We start from the raw sequence: 14,045 nt of genomic DNA, 5'->3' as shown, positions 1-14,045 counted from the left end.
TGAGGCATTCATTTCATTGATTTTTTTCACTATGTCCCACCATTGTCTTCAGGCTCTGAGGGTTTCCTCTGACAGATCTGCTGTAAATCTGAGGGGTGTTCCTTTGTATGTGATTTCCTTCTTTGACCTTGCTGCTTGCAGAATTGTGTCTCTATCCATAGCATCCGTCATTCTGACTATGATATGCCTTGGAGTCTTTTTATTTGGGTCTCTTTTTGCTGGTACTCTTCGGACTCCTTGTATCTGGATGCCAGGGCTCTGATTCATTCTATAGCCATTTTGAGGTCTTTGGCCATGATTTGTTGTTGTCTATAAGCTTTCTGTAGCTCATCTTCTAGGTCGCTGATTCTGTCTTCAGCTGTAGTCATTCTACTGTTGAGGCCATCTAATGAGATTTTTAGTTCATCTACCGATTCCTTTATTTGTGTGACTTCCATTCGTAGGTTTGAAATTTCTGCTCTCATTTCTTCCTGCATTTTCTTGGTAGACCGTTGCAGTGCTTCATTCATCTCCTCCCTTAACTTATTGGATGTCTGTTCCATGGTTGCTTGTAATAGGTCGACTCTCCTCCAGATTTCCTCTCTGAATTGTTTATCTGAGAGGTCGTAGATGTGAGTAGCCCCTGATGATGTTTCTGGAATCTTTTCATTTCCCTCTCTTGGTGGAGGGGATTTTCGCTGCTTCTTCATCTTGATATGGAAGTGTAGGGTCTGAGCTCTGTGGTTCTTTATTCCTGTTCCCTCTTGTTGTGGGAAGGAGGGGGTCTGTTTGTGCTAAGCTTCCCTTATTCACTGATAGATTGTATAAAGTTAGACTAAGCTAATGGGTATTTTGCATAGGTGTTTGAGATGATTAAAGTGATTTTCAAAGAAATAGACAATACATTGTGCTAAGGTCAGAGATAATATCTGTGGAGATAATATCTGTGGCCGTGTTAGCGTTGGCCACTCCGACAGGAGGCCACGCCCACTTTGAGACACGCCCACTGAGATACAGGCCACGCCCCTAGCATCTTCCTGGCGGGGTCGCAGTTTCTCGCAGGTCCGCGCAGCGCAGGGAAGCGTTTCCCGGTTGGTCCTCACCTGTTCAAGATGCGTGAGATGGGGCGACGCTGGGCTTGATTGGCCTCGGCGGCAAAGTGGGGGAGGATGCAGAGAAGCCCAAGCCGGCAGAAAGCCGACTTGGGGGACAGTTTCTCGCTGGTCCGCGCAGCGCAGGGCTATTTTTTATTCTTTTATAGAATCACCATGTGGAAAGTTACAAAGCTTTCAGGTTTAAGTCTGTTATACAATATTCGAACACCCATCCCTTCACCAGTGCACATATTCCACCACCAAGAATCACAGTATACCTCCCCCCTCCCCCCCACCTCCCCAGCCCCCCACCTCGCATGTGTAACTGGTAAATTTCACTTTACTTTCACTTTACTTTGATTACATTCAATATTTCAACAAAAAATTCACTATTATTGATTTGGAGTTTATCCCCCCTAAAGTCGACCTGCTGAAAAGAAAGCACTTGATAATTTGTTTTCCATTGCTGAGAATGAAGAGATAAGAGGTCGAGAGGCCGCACTAGCAGCCGCGGGGTTGGATTTCTGTATTTTAGTAACTAAGTCCAGAGAAATATCTGCCAGAAATCACAACATTGTAAGCTTGTACCTCTCCGCTAACTTTATATTCCACATGAGTGCAATCTTTCTATGTCTGTCTCTTTCTTTCTGACTCATTTCACTCAGCATTATACTTTCCATGTTGATCCACTTATATGCAAATTTCATGACTTCATGTTCTCTGACAGCTACGTAGTATTCCATTGTGTAGATATACCAGAGTTTCTTTAGCCAATCATCTGTTTTCGGGCACTCTGGTTTTTTCCATATTGTGGCTATTGTAAACAGTGTGGCAATGAACATGGAAATGCAGATGTCATCTCTACTATACCTTTTTGCCTCTCCGGGATATATTCCCAGGAGTGGTATGGCTGGGTCAAATGGGAGCTCAATTTCTAACTTTTTGAGAATCGTCCATATTGTTTTCCAAAAGGGCTGAATGAGTCGGCATTCCCACCAGCAGTGAAGGAGAGTCCCTTTCTCCCCACATCCACGCCAACACCAGTTGCTTTTGTTTTTTGGGCTGTGGGCCAGTCTCTGTGGTGTAAGATGATATCTCATTGTTGTTTTGATCTGCATCTCCCTGATGATTAGTGATGTTGAACATTTTCTCATGTGCCTCTGAGCCATTTGGATTTCTTCTTTGGGAAAATTTCTGTTCATTTCATCACCCCATTTTTTTACTGGGTTGGCAGTTTTCTTCTTGTGGAGTTCAACCAGTGCATTGTATATCCTTGTTATCAACCCTTTGTCAGATGGGTACTGCGTAAATATCCTTTCCCATTCTATAGATTGTCTTTGTATTTTGGTCATTGTTTCTTTTGAGGTGCAGAAGCTTCTTAGTTTGAGATAGTCCCATTTATTTATCTTTGTTTTCACTTGATTGGCCAGTGGCGTGTCAGCTTTGAAGATACTGTTGCTCCAATGTCGTGGAGGGTTTTGCCGACCTTGCTTTCAATGTATCTTAGGGATTCTGGTCTGATGTTGAGGTCTTTAATCCATTTGATGTACCAAAGTTTCTTTAACCAGTCATCTGTTCTTGGGCACTTGGGTTTTTTTCCAGATTCTGGCTATTGTAAACAGTGCCGCGATGAACATATAAGTGCAGATGTCATTTCGACTTACTTTTTTGCCTCTCCAGGATATATTCCCAGAAGTGGTATTGCTGGATCAAATGGAAGCTCAATTTCTAATTTTTTGAGAAGTGTCCGTATTGTTTTCCAAAGGGGCTGGACCAGTCAGCATTCCCACCAGCAGTGTAGAAAGGTCCCCTTTTCCCCACATCCTCCCCAACAGTCGTTGTTTTTGTTCTTTTGGATGTGTGCCAGTCTCTGTGGTGTGAGGTGGTATCTCATGGTTGTTTTGATCTGCATCTCCCTGATGATTAGTGATGCAGAGCATGTTTTTATGTACTTTTTAGCCATTCATATCTCTTCCTTGTAAAAGTTTCTGTTCATTTCTTCGGCCCATTTTCTGATGGGGTTGGATGTTTTCCTCTTGTAGAGTTCAACCAGTGCTTTATATACCCTTCATATCAACCCTTTACCAGATAAGTATTGGGTGAATATCCTTTCCCATTCTGTAGATTGCCTTTGGCGTGTTTGTTTTTTATGTCATCTATGATACTCTTCATTTTTGCTTGTAATTTTCTCATTTCAACTCTCATAGTTTCTTGTTGTTTGCTGACTACCTCTTTAAACATCCTTATCTCGATGTCATTAAGTTTTTGTCTAGGAATTTACTGAGCTGGTTGGTGCTGGTTGAGCTTTCTGTGACATTGTTTTTGCTCTCTGATCTTATTTGGCGTCTCTGTGTATTCCTCTGCTGTGTTAACAGTGGATAATTATAGTTTCCCCCCACTGGACTCTGAGAAATTAGTCTGGGGATTGCTCTTTTCCTTTCCTACCTTTCTTCACCCAGTAATAGAAAGTACAACTGTGAACAGTGTGAAATTTGAGAAAGAGTTCCATGGATGCATGGTTTAAGAGCTGTGGACGTGGGCCTGTTGAAATAGGTCAGGTTTGGAGGCTGGAGATTAATGTTACCTGATAGGGCATGTCAGCGAGCAGAGATTCAGGAGTTATGTGAGATTCTGCTTTTTAATGGTCTACTCAGAAAATTCTTATTTATTTATTGTTTCCATTATTAATATGGACTTAAAGAAGGCCTTCGATTCTGTTGAGACTGAGGCGGTCATCGAAGCCTTGGTCAAACAGGGCTTTCAAACTCAGTATATCAAAATCCTCCGAGAGCTGTATTGTGGATTCACCACCAGGATCTCACCATTCTACAAGGAAGTGATCATTGATGTAAAGAGAGGGGTGTGGCAAGGTGATACCATTTCACCAAAACTCTTCAGTGCCGCCCTTGAGAACATCATGCGACGACTGGAATGGGAAGGAATGGGAGTGAAGATAGACGGTTGGTCGGCAATTACACCACCTCCGTGTCGCTGATGACATCGTTCTCATAACGCCAAACATTAGCCAAGTGGCACAAATGCTGGCCGACTTTGACCACGAGTGTGGAAAGGTTGGATTGCAGCTGAATCTCAACAAGACGATGTTCATGAAAAACGAACTGGTCCCTGATGCTCCATTTGCTCTCAATGGAATGAACATCTCCAAATGCGGCAGCTATGTGTACCTGGTTCGAGAAATCAAAATGAGGAATGACTTGGTGCCAGAACTGCGCAGGAGGAAGAGAGCAGCGTGGAATGCCTTCAAGAGCGTTGAAGAGGTGGTTAAGAGAACGAAGAACCTCCGACTCTGGGCACATCTTTTCGATTCCATTGTTCTTCCTGTACTAACATATGCCTCAGAGACCTGGGCCTTACGTAAGCAGGATGAGAATGCTATTAGGGTATCCCAAAGAGAAATCGAAAGAGCTATGCTGGGAATATCATGTCTCACTCAAGTGAGAGAAGGAATCTGGAGTTCTGACCTCCGTTGACGGTCAAAAATCAGGGATGCTGTCTCGTTTGCCAAGTCATCAAAAATCAGATGGGCCGGTCATGTAATGTTATTCAGAGATGACCGTTGGACTAGAGCTGTTACAGACTGGATTCCATGGGACGTCAGAAGACCTCGTGGCCACCCACCAACTAGATGGTCAGATTTCTTCGTCAAATCTCTGAGTGAACGATTTGAGGCTCTTTCTGTTCCTGGAGCGAGCAGGAATCATTGGGCTACACTAGCTCGAGACAGGGACAAATGGAGATGTTACTGGTGCCCGCTCGAGCAAATCGAAGATCAACGGGACTACAAGTGATACAAGTGATTATTATGGACTCAGAAAATCCTCTTAAAAATTTTCAGTTATTTCCATTATTTATTTAGACTCTAAAAATACTTATTATGACTGTCCAATTGTTTGAAACTCCCTCACCTCCATATTTATGTTTTTTAATTTATTTTAATTAATTAATTATTATTATTATTATTATTTTGCTTTTTGGGTCACACCTGGTGGTGCTCAGGGGTTATTCCTGGCTCTGCACACAGGAATTACTCCTGGCAGATGCTGGGGATCGAACCCAGTTTTGCCGCACGCAATTCTTTCCCTGGTGTACTATCACTCCGGCCCCATATTTCTGTTTTTAAATCACAATTCTTTAAAAAAAAATTAAAAATAACCCCTGGCAGAACACGGAACAATTTCTACAACTGTGTTTCTAGAGGGAAAACAATCCAGAGCCATAACTTTTTTCAGGAACGTGCTCAAATCCACCTATGTGAGGTGACTCCCTGACTAGGCTCTGGAGTGGAGTTGAGACTAGCACCCACCAGCCCTCAGGCATGCCCTAAGGCACACCGAGACCAAAAGTTACCTGCTCCATGTGAACCTGGAAGAAACCTGACTCATGGAAGATCAACAGACATTTGTTAGAGTTACAGTGTTTCTGAGCTGGCTGTGGGACCAGGGGCTCTGATCCATAGATTACAGGGTCTGTGAATTTGGTTCATTGGACTTAGATGTACTTCAGGAGAAGCTTGACCTTACTAAAGTTACCTCTAACTGAGAATTATCTATCTTTTATCTAGAGTAGAACTATGGTACACAGGGAAGAAATTTAATATATAATTTTAAATCTGATATATCTGGTAAGTAACTTAGAGATTGTGGCACATTTTCAACAAAGACAATCTTTTGATAGTAGTGCTAAAACTTTGTATTAGTTTTTGATGAGGGTTCAGATATTCCTTCTATGAAGAGAACCTAGAAGATTGTTTACAGTCCTCTATTGGTACTGAAATTTAACCAGAAACAATCTTCTCCTCAACTTATATTCTGTATTTTCTGAATATTAAAAATTTGGGTAATGATTACCAAGTAGAAGAAAGAGCCCAGAATTTTTGGTTTTTGGGCCACATCTGGTGGTACCCAGTGCATACTCCTATGCTTAGGGATCACTTCTGGGATTGCTTTGGGGGACTATATGCAGTATCAGGGATTATGCCCTAATCACTATACTATCTCTCCTGCCCTGAATCCATAAATTTAAAGGTCATGAAAACAAAAGAGCTGGAAATCAATCATTTTAGTGCATATGTAATAAATCATAATCTGAAATAATTTAGCTGGCTAGCGCCATGATCCAAAGACTAATTATAAATCTCTCAAAGGAGCATAAAATGACTCGCCATAGCTGGACCCCACACCAGGCTGTTTCATTCAGGGCAACCCGAAGGGGGGCTGATGAATTTCAGCCCTCCCTAAGGACCAGACCCGGCAGCCGAAAAGCTCCAGAACTCAACTGCCACCATGCTCATGGCTACTCTCTACTTGCTCAGGCTGAGTCTCACCCACGAGTAAACTATTCCTGTATTGACATCTCATACCTCACACCACTAATATTCCAAAAATAGTGCACCACATTTGAAGGGTTTTAAAGTAGAAGGCAACTAATCTTAGAGGGAAATATATTTTTACAGACATTTATCTCTCTATATCTATATTTATATTTATATCTATGTCTATATATAAGAACACAAGGTTCAACCTTTAACAACATGTTAGTAATCTCTTATAGGAGGTCTTAATGGTCCCTGGGTGTAATACATCAATCTTTATACATTTTTTTCTAAGGAAACTCTTTTGAATCATTTTCAGTGATTTATTCATAACAGACAATATAAAATAAATTATTTCGGTTCTGCTTTGAGGCAGCGGTTGGTGTTTGGGGTGAAAACATCCTAAATATGATGGCGGGATGGTGTAATGATGGTGAGATTGGTGCTTGAATATTAAATGTAATCAAATACTATGAACTACTTAATTTTTTAATTCTTTTCACTTGTCATCCCGTTAATCCTCCACTACCTCCACTACCCAGTCACCACCACACTCCTGGACGCCTTCTGGACTGCACGGCTGAACCTCATGCATGAGTGAAGCCCACAGAACCAGGTAAAGCAGAACTTTGCGACCTTGTACTCCAGGCTCAATGGGACAGGGAAACTCCTACAATCTCTGACGCCCTGCCCAGGGTTTAGACCCAGACGACCCACCCTACCGGAACCAGATAAATACCTCACCGGCAGACCTCCACTACCTCCACTACCCAGCCACCACACAGCATAGAACACTTAATACCCATTTTCCATAATTTTCACAACATATTTGATGGGCTTTAAATATGGTCTGAACCATGGGAACACTAGTAAGGGCAATTGGATGCCACCCTAAAAGCCTCCATCCCTCTCAGAGAGCCCAACAAGCTATCAAGACTACCCCGCCTGCACTCACGGCAGAGCCTGGCAAGCTACCCATGGCATATTTGAAATGCCAACAACAGTAACAGCAATGGGCCTCATTTGCCTGACACCGAAAGAACCCCCAATATGGCAGCGTTAAGAAGGATAAGCAAGAAGAGACTGATAAAATCTCAGGGACGCACTAGACTGCCAAAACGAAGACAGACTAAAATGACTGTAGTTTCAACGCACATAGGCTGGCATCAGAAGCATCCACTGAGGACCTGATGGTGCAAGCACAGAAGATCAAGTACAACGTTATTGGTCTGACTGAAACGAGAAGGCATCAATCACATCACACCATTTTCGACACTGGAGAAGAACTGTTCCTCGGAACATGTGACAACAGAGGCATCTGTGGTGTCGGTGTCCTTGTCAACATGAACTTGGCCATGAGCATTGATTCATTAGAATTTTTTTATTATTAAATTAAAAAAATTTTATAAGTTCACAATATTTGATTACATTTAATATTCAAACACCAATCCTACCACCATTATACCCTCCCACCACCAAATTTGGGAGGTTTCCATCCCAAACCCCAATCCACGTCCCAAAACACAACCAAAAGAATATATTTTGTATTGTCTGTTATGAAGAACTGCTGAACATGCTTACAAAAAAGTATTCATATAGGAAACAGTGTGAAGATTGTTCTATTTTGGCAGGAGCCATTAAGACATTCTATAGGATGTCACTAACATATTGTTAAAGTTTGGGTGATGTGAGCTTTGGTATATATATTTGAAAATATGTATATATGCATATGTATATATATCCCTCTATGATTTGTTGCCTACTGCCTGAACCCCATTAAACATGGTATGGTAATTATGGAGAATGGGTAGGGAGTGTCTTATGATGTCTTTCGCAGCCACGCAGTCCAGGAATATGTTCACTCATATGTGAGGCTCGGCCTGAGTGGGTGGGGAGCTGCCTGGAGCATGGCAGCAGTTGGGTTGTGGAGGTCACTCCTGGGGCTGGGTCCCTTGGGGCATGGAGAGCTCTCACTAGCCCTCTCTGGGGTACCCCGAGTGAGAACAGCCTACCGTGGAGTTCGGTGGCATGGTTCTGGGGGCCTCATGTTATGCTCCTTTCTGGGAGAAGCAGCCATGTGATCTGGAGGGTGACCGATGACGAGATCATCTGGCGCTGGCAAGCGGTGGCTTATTGGCATGACCCCCTGGGTCACCGGAGGCTGGGGGAAGCAGGCAGAGGATCTCCGCTTCCTGGTCCAGTTGAGCACAGAGTCCAAGGCTGTGAACTACTTTATAAAAATAAAATTAAATTAAAAAAGAAAGAATTTAGGTTAACAGGTACCTTCACATTTTTTAGGTTGATTATAGATATACCTCTGAAGTCTGTAGTGTTGTTATTAGTAAAATACTTGACTGATGTTTCAAAATAAATTCAATCTATCATCTTGGTGAGTTTTCTCCCACTGGGTTCTGACATCTCAATGGTTTCAAGGGATTCTGTCATTTCACCAACTTCTTTTCCCTCTTAAAGTGACCTGAAAAGGCCTTGGCCAGCCAAGCTCTGTTCTTTAATCAGTATTCACCTACCCACTCCTAGTGGTGGAGAAACCATGACAACAGCAGTTCTGGCAAACAAGGAGCTGTTCCTAGGCCCTCGAGAACTACCAGCACGTTCCCCCGTCAGCATGGCAAGCTAGAGCATTCCGTTCTGCCAGCTCTGCTGGAGAAGAAAAGGGATTAGTGTCTAGGATCCATTTTATTAAACACGCTTTTATTGATGTTGAAGGGGCATCTCTGGGGCAGTGAATGGATCAACTCTTACTGGTCTAGGGGTCTGCACCCAGAGTGACACAGAGGGTGGAGAACGAGGGCTGAAGGGGTCAGGGAGGAGGAAGAGTCAGTGGTCAGCCTGGAGTGCAGTTAGGGGGAATCTGGGGAGTGAGGACTCTGAACTAGCTTAGTCAGATAGGGATAGGTGGAGAGCACATTCCTACAGGAAGAGTGGATGTAGCTGGGGCAGGGAGGGGGAGACAGAGATAAAGACAGAGAAAAATGGAGAGATAGAGAGAAAGAGGGAGAAGGAGAGAGAGAGAGAGACAGCGAGAGAGCTCTCTGTATCCTCTTGGGATCAGCTGCCACAGTTCTCTACCCTATCCTTTGAGACCTGCCCATCCTAAACCATTTCCTGTGCAGTTCCTCCAGTTTCTCTTCCAGGATGCCCACCCTCTCTGCTGCAGCCAACTAGCTTCCCCAGGGTGTTTGCCCATGGGATGGTAACTTCACACAGGCCCTGTAGGGCCCCTTACACTGCCTCTGTGTTTCCCCCTTGTTTGATTTTACTTCACTGCTGAGTCCATTCCTGGGCTAGATCTTGGCCAACCCCTGTGTCTCCATCCTCCAGTGTTCCTGACACATGTCAGGGGTCTGACTCAGGAGTAGCTGACCTCACATGCATGTGGAGTGAAACATGACCTAGCCGTGACCCAGGTCTTTGTGAAATGGCCCTGGCTGGTGAGGTGAGAGGCCAGTTAGGAGCTTGGTGAGGTCCTAGACATATGCTTGGTGGTGAGAGCAGGTTCTAGGCCACCATGGGCTGCAGAAAAAGGCTCTGGGAAGGCTGGCAATACGAGGAGGAGAAGATTGGAGCTGACAGGCATCACGTGGTTTCCTCAGGTGTCTCTGCCCTCCTCTGCTTCTCTGCACCAGAAAAAAATTTTTCATTATATTTATCCATTTATTTAAAAATATTTTGGTGCTTTGGATCACACCTGACTGTGTTCAGGGCTTTCTCCTAGCTCTGCACTCAGGAGAGGGCTTGGAGGATCATATGGGGTGTGAAGCAATCCTGGGTATGTAAAGCCTGGACATGTAAGGCAAGCGTCTTACTGGCTATACTGTTGCTTTGGTCCAGAAAAGTTTATCTTTTAATTAGAATTATTTTTTTCTCAGGAGCTACATGCTTGGGGCTTGCTCCTAGTGAGGTTCTAGAGACTGTTCAGTGCAGGGACTGAGCCTGGTGCCTGGCAGGCAAAGCCTGTAACAGCCTGGGAAACTTTGACACAGGTATTTTACAGCAAAAGAAGACTTACACAGAAATCTAAGTTCCTAGCACTGATGGGACAAGCTGGACTTGGCAGAAAACTGGGCTGCAGAAATTGCCAATTCTTTTTTTTTCCCCAGGGGACTGAGGGGAGGATGGAGCACATGCAGGACTGCTTTGCCTTTTATTTACTATGTGCTCAGGAATCACTCCTGGCAGTGCTCAGGGGGGACTGTATGGGATGCTGGGGATCAAACCCGTGTTGGCTGTGTGTCAAGGCAAGTGCTACTATTGTTAACCATAGGTTTCAGGTGTACAATGTTCCCATCTCCTGTCCCACCAGCCTATGACCTCATCCTTGCATCAGTGACCCAGGTGCCCTTCCACCACCCAACCTGACTCCTCGACAGACACATGTTTAATTATTGTACTCTGGGTCCCATGATTGCATAGGGCTGGGTGTAGTGGTGTAGATAACACAGATACCTCACCTCTACATCACAGACCCAAATCCTCCCCCTCTTGCTCCCATGCTACTTCTTTCTTTCTTTTGTTTTTGCTTTTTGGGTAACACCGGCATTGCACAGGTGTTACTCCTGGCTCTGCACTCAGGAATTACTCCTGGTGATGCTCAGGGGACCATATGGGATGCTGGGAATCGAACCTGGGTCGGCTGCGTGCAAGGCAAACACCCTAGCTGCTGTGCTATGGTTCCATCCCCTCCCCTTACTGTTCTATCCTTACTTGGCATTTTTGTTTTGTAATCTAGGGGTAATGGTGAATTTGACATATTCAGAGTCTTCACTGGCATGTCTGGGAAACATTAAAAAATTAGTCTAGGGGCTGGAGTGATAGCACAGTGGGTAGGGCGTTTGCCTTGCACGAGGCTGACCCGGGTTCAATTCCCAGCATCCCATATAGTCCCCTGAGCACTGCCAGGAGTAATTCCTGAGTGCAAATCCAGGAGTAACCCCTGTGCATCGCCAGGTGTGCCCCAAAAGAAGCAACAAAAAATTAATCTGAACACTGTTCTTCAGCTGATAATGAAGGAGGAGTTATGCAATGATAATGAACAGAACCCCAGAAAGTCAGACCTAGAAGGCAGAAAAGAGAGCTTGTGCATCTATAAGCTTACCAAAAATATGAAGGATGGAAGAATATGTTAAGGAATGTACAACCACCAAATGCCAGGCTCTGAGAAACTCCAAAAGATAAATGACCCAATTTCTGAGAAATAAAAAGTTACAAGATCATAAAAAGAAAAGGGAAATCAAATATTAAAGAGACATATCAGGGCCAAAACTATAGTACACTGGGTAAGCCTTGCACACATCTGATGCAGATTCAATCCCCAGTGCCACATATGATACCCCAAGCCCTGCCAGGAGTGATTCCTGAGTGCAGAGCCAGGAATACACCCTGAGCACCTCTGGGTATGGCCCCAACACCCATCATCCAAAAGCAAGTAAGCAAACAAACAAGAACCCCCAAACCAAACCAAACCAAAAAACAAAACCCCGAAACCCCAAACATATTAACATATTAAGGTGATTCCAACTCTGTGGATTTCATTCATTCCTATTCAAGCTATTATTGACTAGGAAGGAAACTTTTGCTGCCAGGAAGATGCAGTTTATACACTACCTAATCATGTAAATAAGTAGAACCAGAACCTGGAACCATCATAAAATCAAACAGCAGGCGACTGAAAGGTGGCCAGGAGAGCACAGACCAGTTGGGACCATGGAGTCAGGTGAGGTGGCTGGTCCACTGTTTGTTCCCCCAATAAAGCATGCACCTTGCAGTACTCCAGAGCTTGGTGAGTGTAGGGGAAGGGCAAGACTCATGATCTAGCTTTTTCTGACAACTCTGCTCCAGTTGGTATCACAGGCTGAGCCCTGCTCTGACAGCAGACTGGGAAGTGCAGAGGTGGCCCCACCTCACAGGCGCCTGTGGAGGCTTTGGAACCTCTTTGGTGTAAGGGCACAGAGAGCTGGGCAAGAAAGGGCCTAGTGCTTCATTTGGAGGGTCTCAAGGTGCCCACTCTTGGTGTTGTATGTAGAAAGCAGGTGGGCAGCCTGGATTCAACCTTGGTGCTGCAGTGGACAACAGCTCTCCCATTACTGGACTGTGGGTACTCAGATCCACCTCTGCCTCCTCTCAGGGGAGTTCAAGGCACACGGCCCCGGGGCTCCCATCCCTGATGCTCAGTTAGAAAGATCTTCCTTCATATTTGAATGACAGATTAATCTGAAATCGTTTTTACTTTCTTTCTTTTCTTTGGCTTGAAAGTTTTTTTTTAAACACTGTAATTTACAAAATTGTTCATAATAGTTGTTTTGGGTGTTCAATATTCCAACACAAATCGCAGTTTTGTTTTCTATTGTGGAGTTTTGAGAATTCTTTATGTAGTCTAGAAGTGAATCCTTTCACAGATACTAGATTTTGGAAATATTTTTTCCATTCTAGCTTTTCTCTTCTTTAATCTTGTAAGGGTCTTTTGCAGTGCAATAATTTTTTTCACTTTAAAAGATTTGTTACTGGGGCTGAAGTGATAGGACAGCGGGTAGGGCATTTGCCTTGCATGGGGCTGGCCCAGGTTTGATTCCCAGCACCCCATATGGTCCCCTGAGCACCACCAGGGGTAATTCCTGAGTGCAGAGTCAGGAGTGACCCCTGTGCATCGCCGGCTGTGACCCAAAAAGAAAAAAAAATTGTTTAAGGGAGCTGCTTACATGCTGTTTTCCTGGCATAGGCTTTTCAGGGAAGGACAAGATAAGGGAAATGAAACATTCCTTACATTTTACCCAGGCCAGCCTGCGCTTGCTCAACTTCCACATCCAGAGGAGTTTACTAGTTTTGAGTTCAGCTCTTATCTGGAGGACTGAAGTGACTATCTCAGATCACAGAAAACAATCACAGAAAGAATTTTAAGAAGAAAACTCAGAAGTGGTTTGATTTGGTGTGAGTGGTCAGGAGCTAAAGCTCAGAGTTGCTGCAGTGGTTCTGGTTATGTCACAGTGGGCAGTGGGTGTGGGTATGTTGCACCAAGGGCCTGAGCAGCACCATGACCTCAGGCCCTTGCACGGATCCCTGGTCCTTTTGGCTGACAATCACTGGTGGGACTCTCAGACTCCCTGAGCACCATTTGATTGGTAAACCCCGCCCCTCCCAACAGTATAGAACAATTGGATTACTAATGCTTACTACAGTTTTTTAGTGTGAGGATAGAAAATTTGGATTTTGTTGTTAAAAGCTATTGGTTCTTACAGAGTGAAATGAATATAGTTAGAGGTAAAAACTGGAATTTTTTTCTGGGCTCTGAAGAAAAGGAAAATCACTCTTTGTTGTTGTTTTGAGAAAGACTCTGGAGTCACCATGCCAGATCAAGCCCATATCTGTATTCACTGTTGATGAGGTTTCTCCATGCAGAGAGGCCCGTGCATTGCCATAGATTCTACTCCAGAGGTATGGTTCTGCTCACAAATACGCTAAAGGCATCTGCGTACAATCTGGACATCCCGGAAGGAAGGCGTGAAAATGTGAGTGTGCTTCCCAGTGCCATAGAGACTGAGGAGTATAAAGTGAGTCCTCAGAGTCAGAGTCTCAGAATTACTGACAGCTTCTTGACCTTTCCATTAAGGCTGGATGGAGCCAAG

The sequence above is a fragment of the Sorex araneus genome, chromosome 1 (assembly GCF_027595985.1).
Source record: "Sorex araneus isolate mSorAra2 chromosome 1, mSorAra2.pri, whole genome shotgun sequence".
NCBI lineage: Eukaryota > Metazoa > Chordata > Mammalia > Eulipotyphla > Soricidae > Sorex > Sorex araneus.
The sequence above is the reverse complement of the archived record's forward strand: the minus strand, read 5'-3'. Positions refer to the sequence as shown.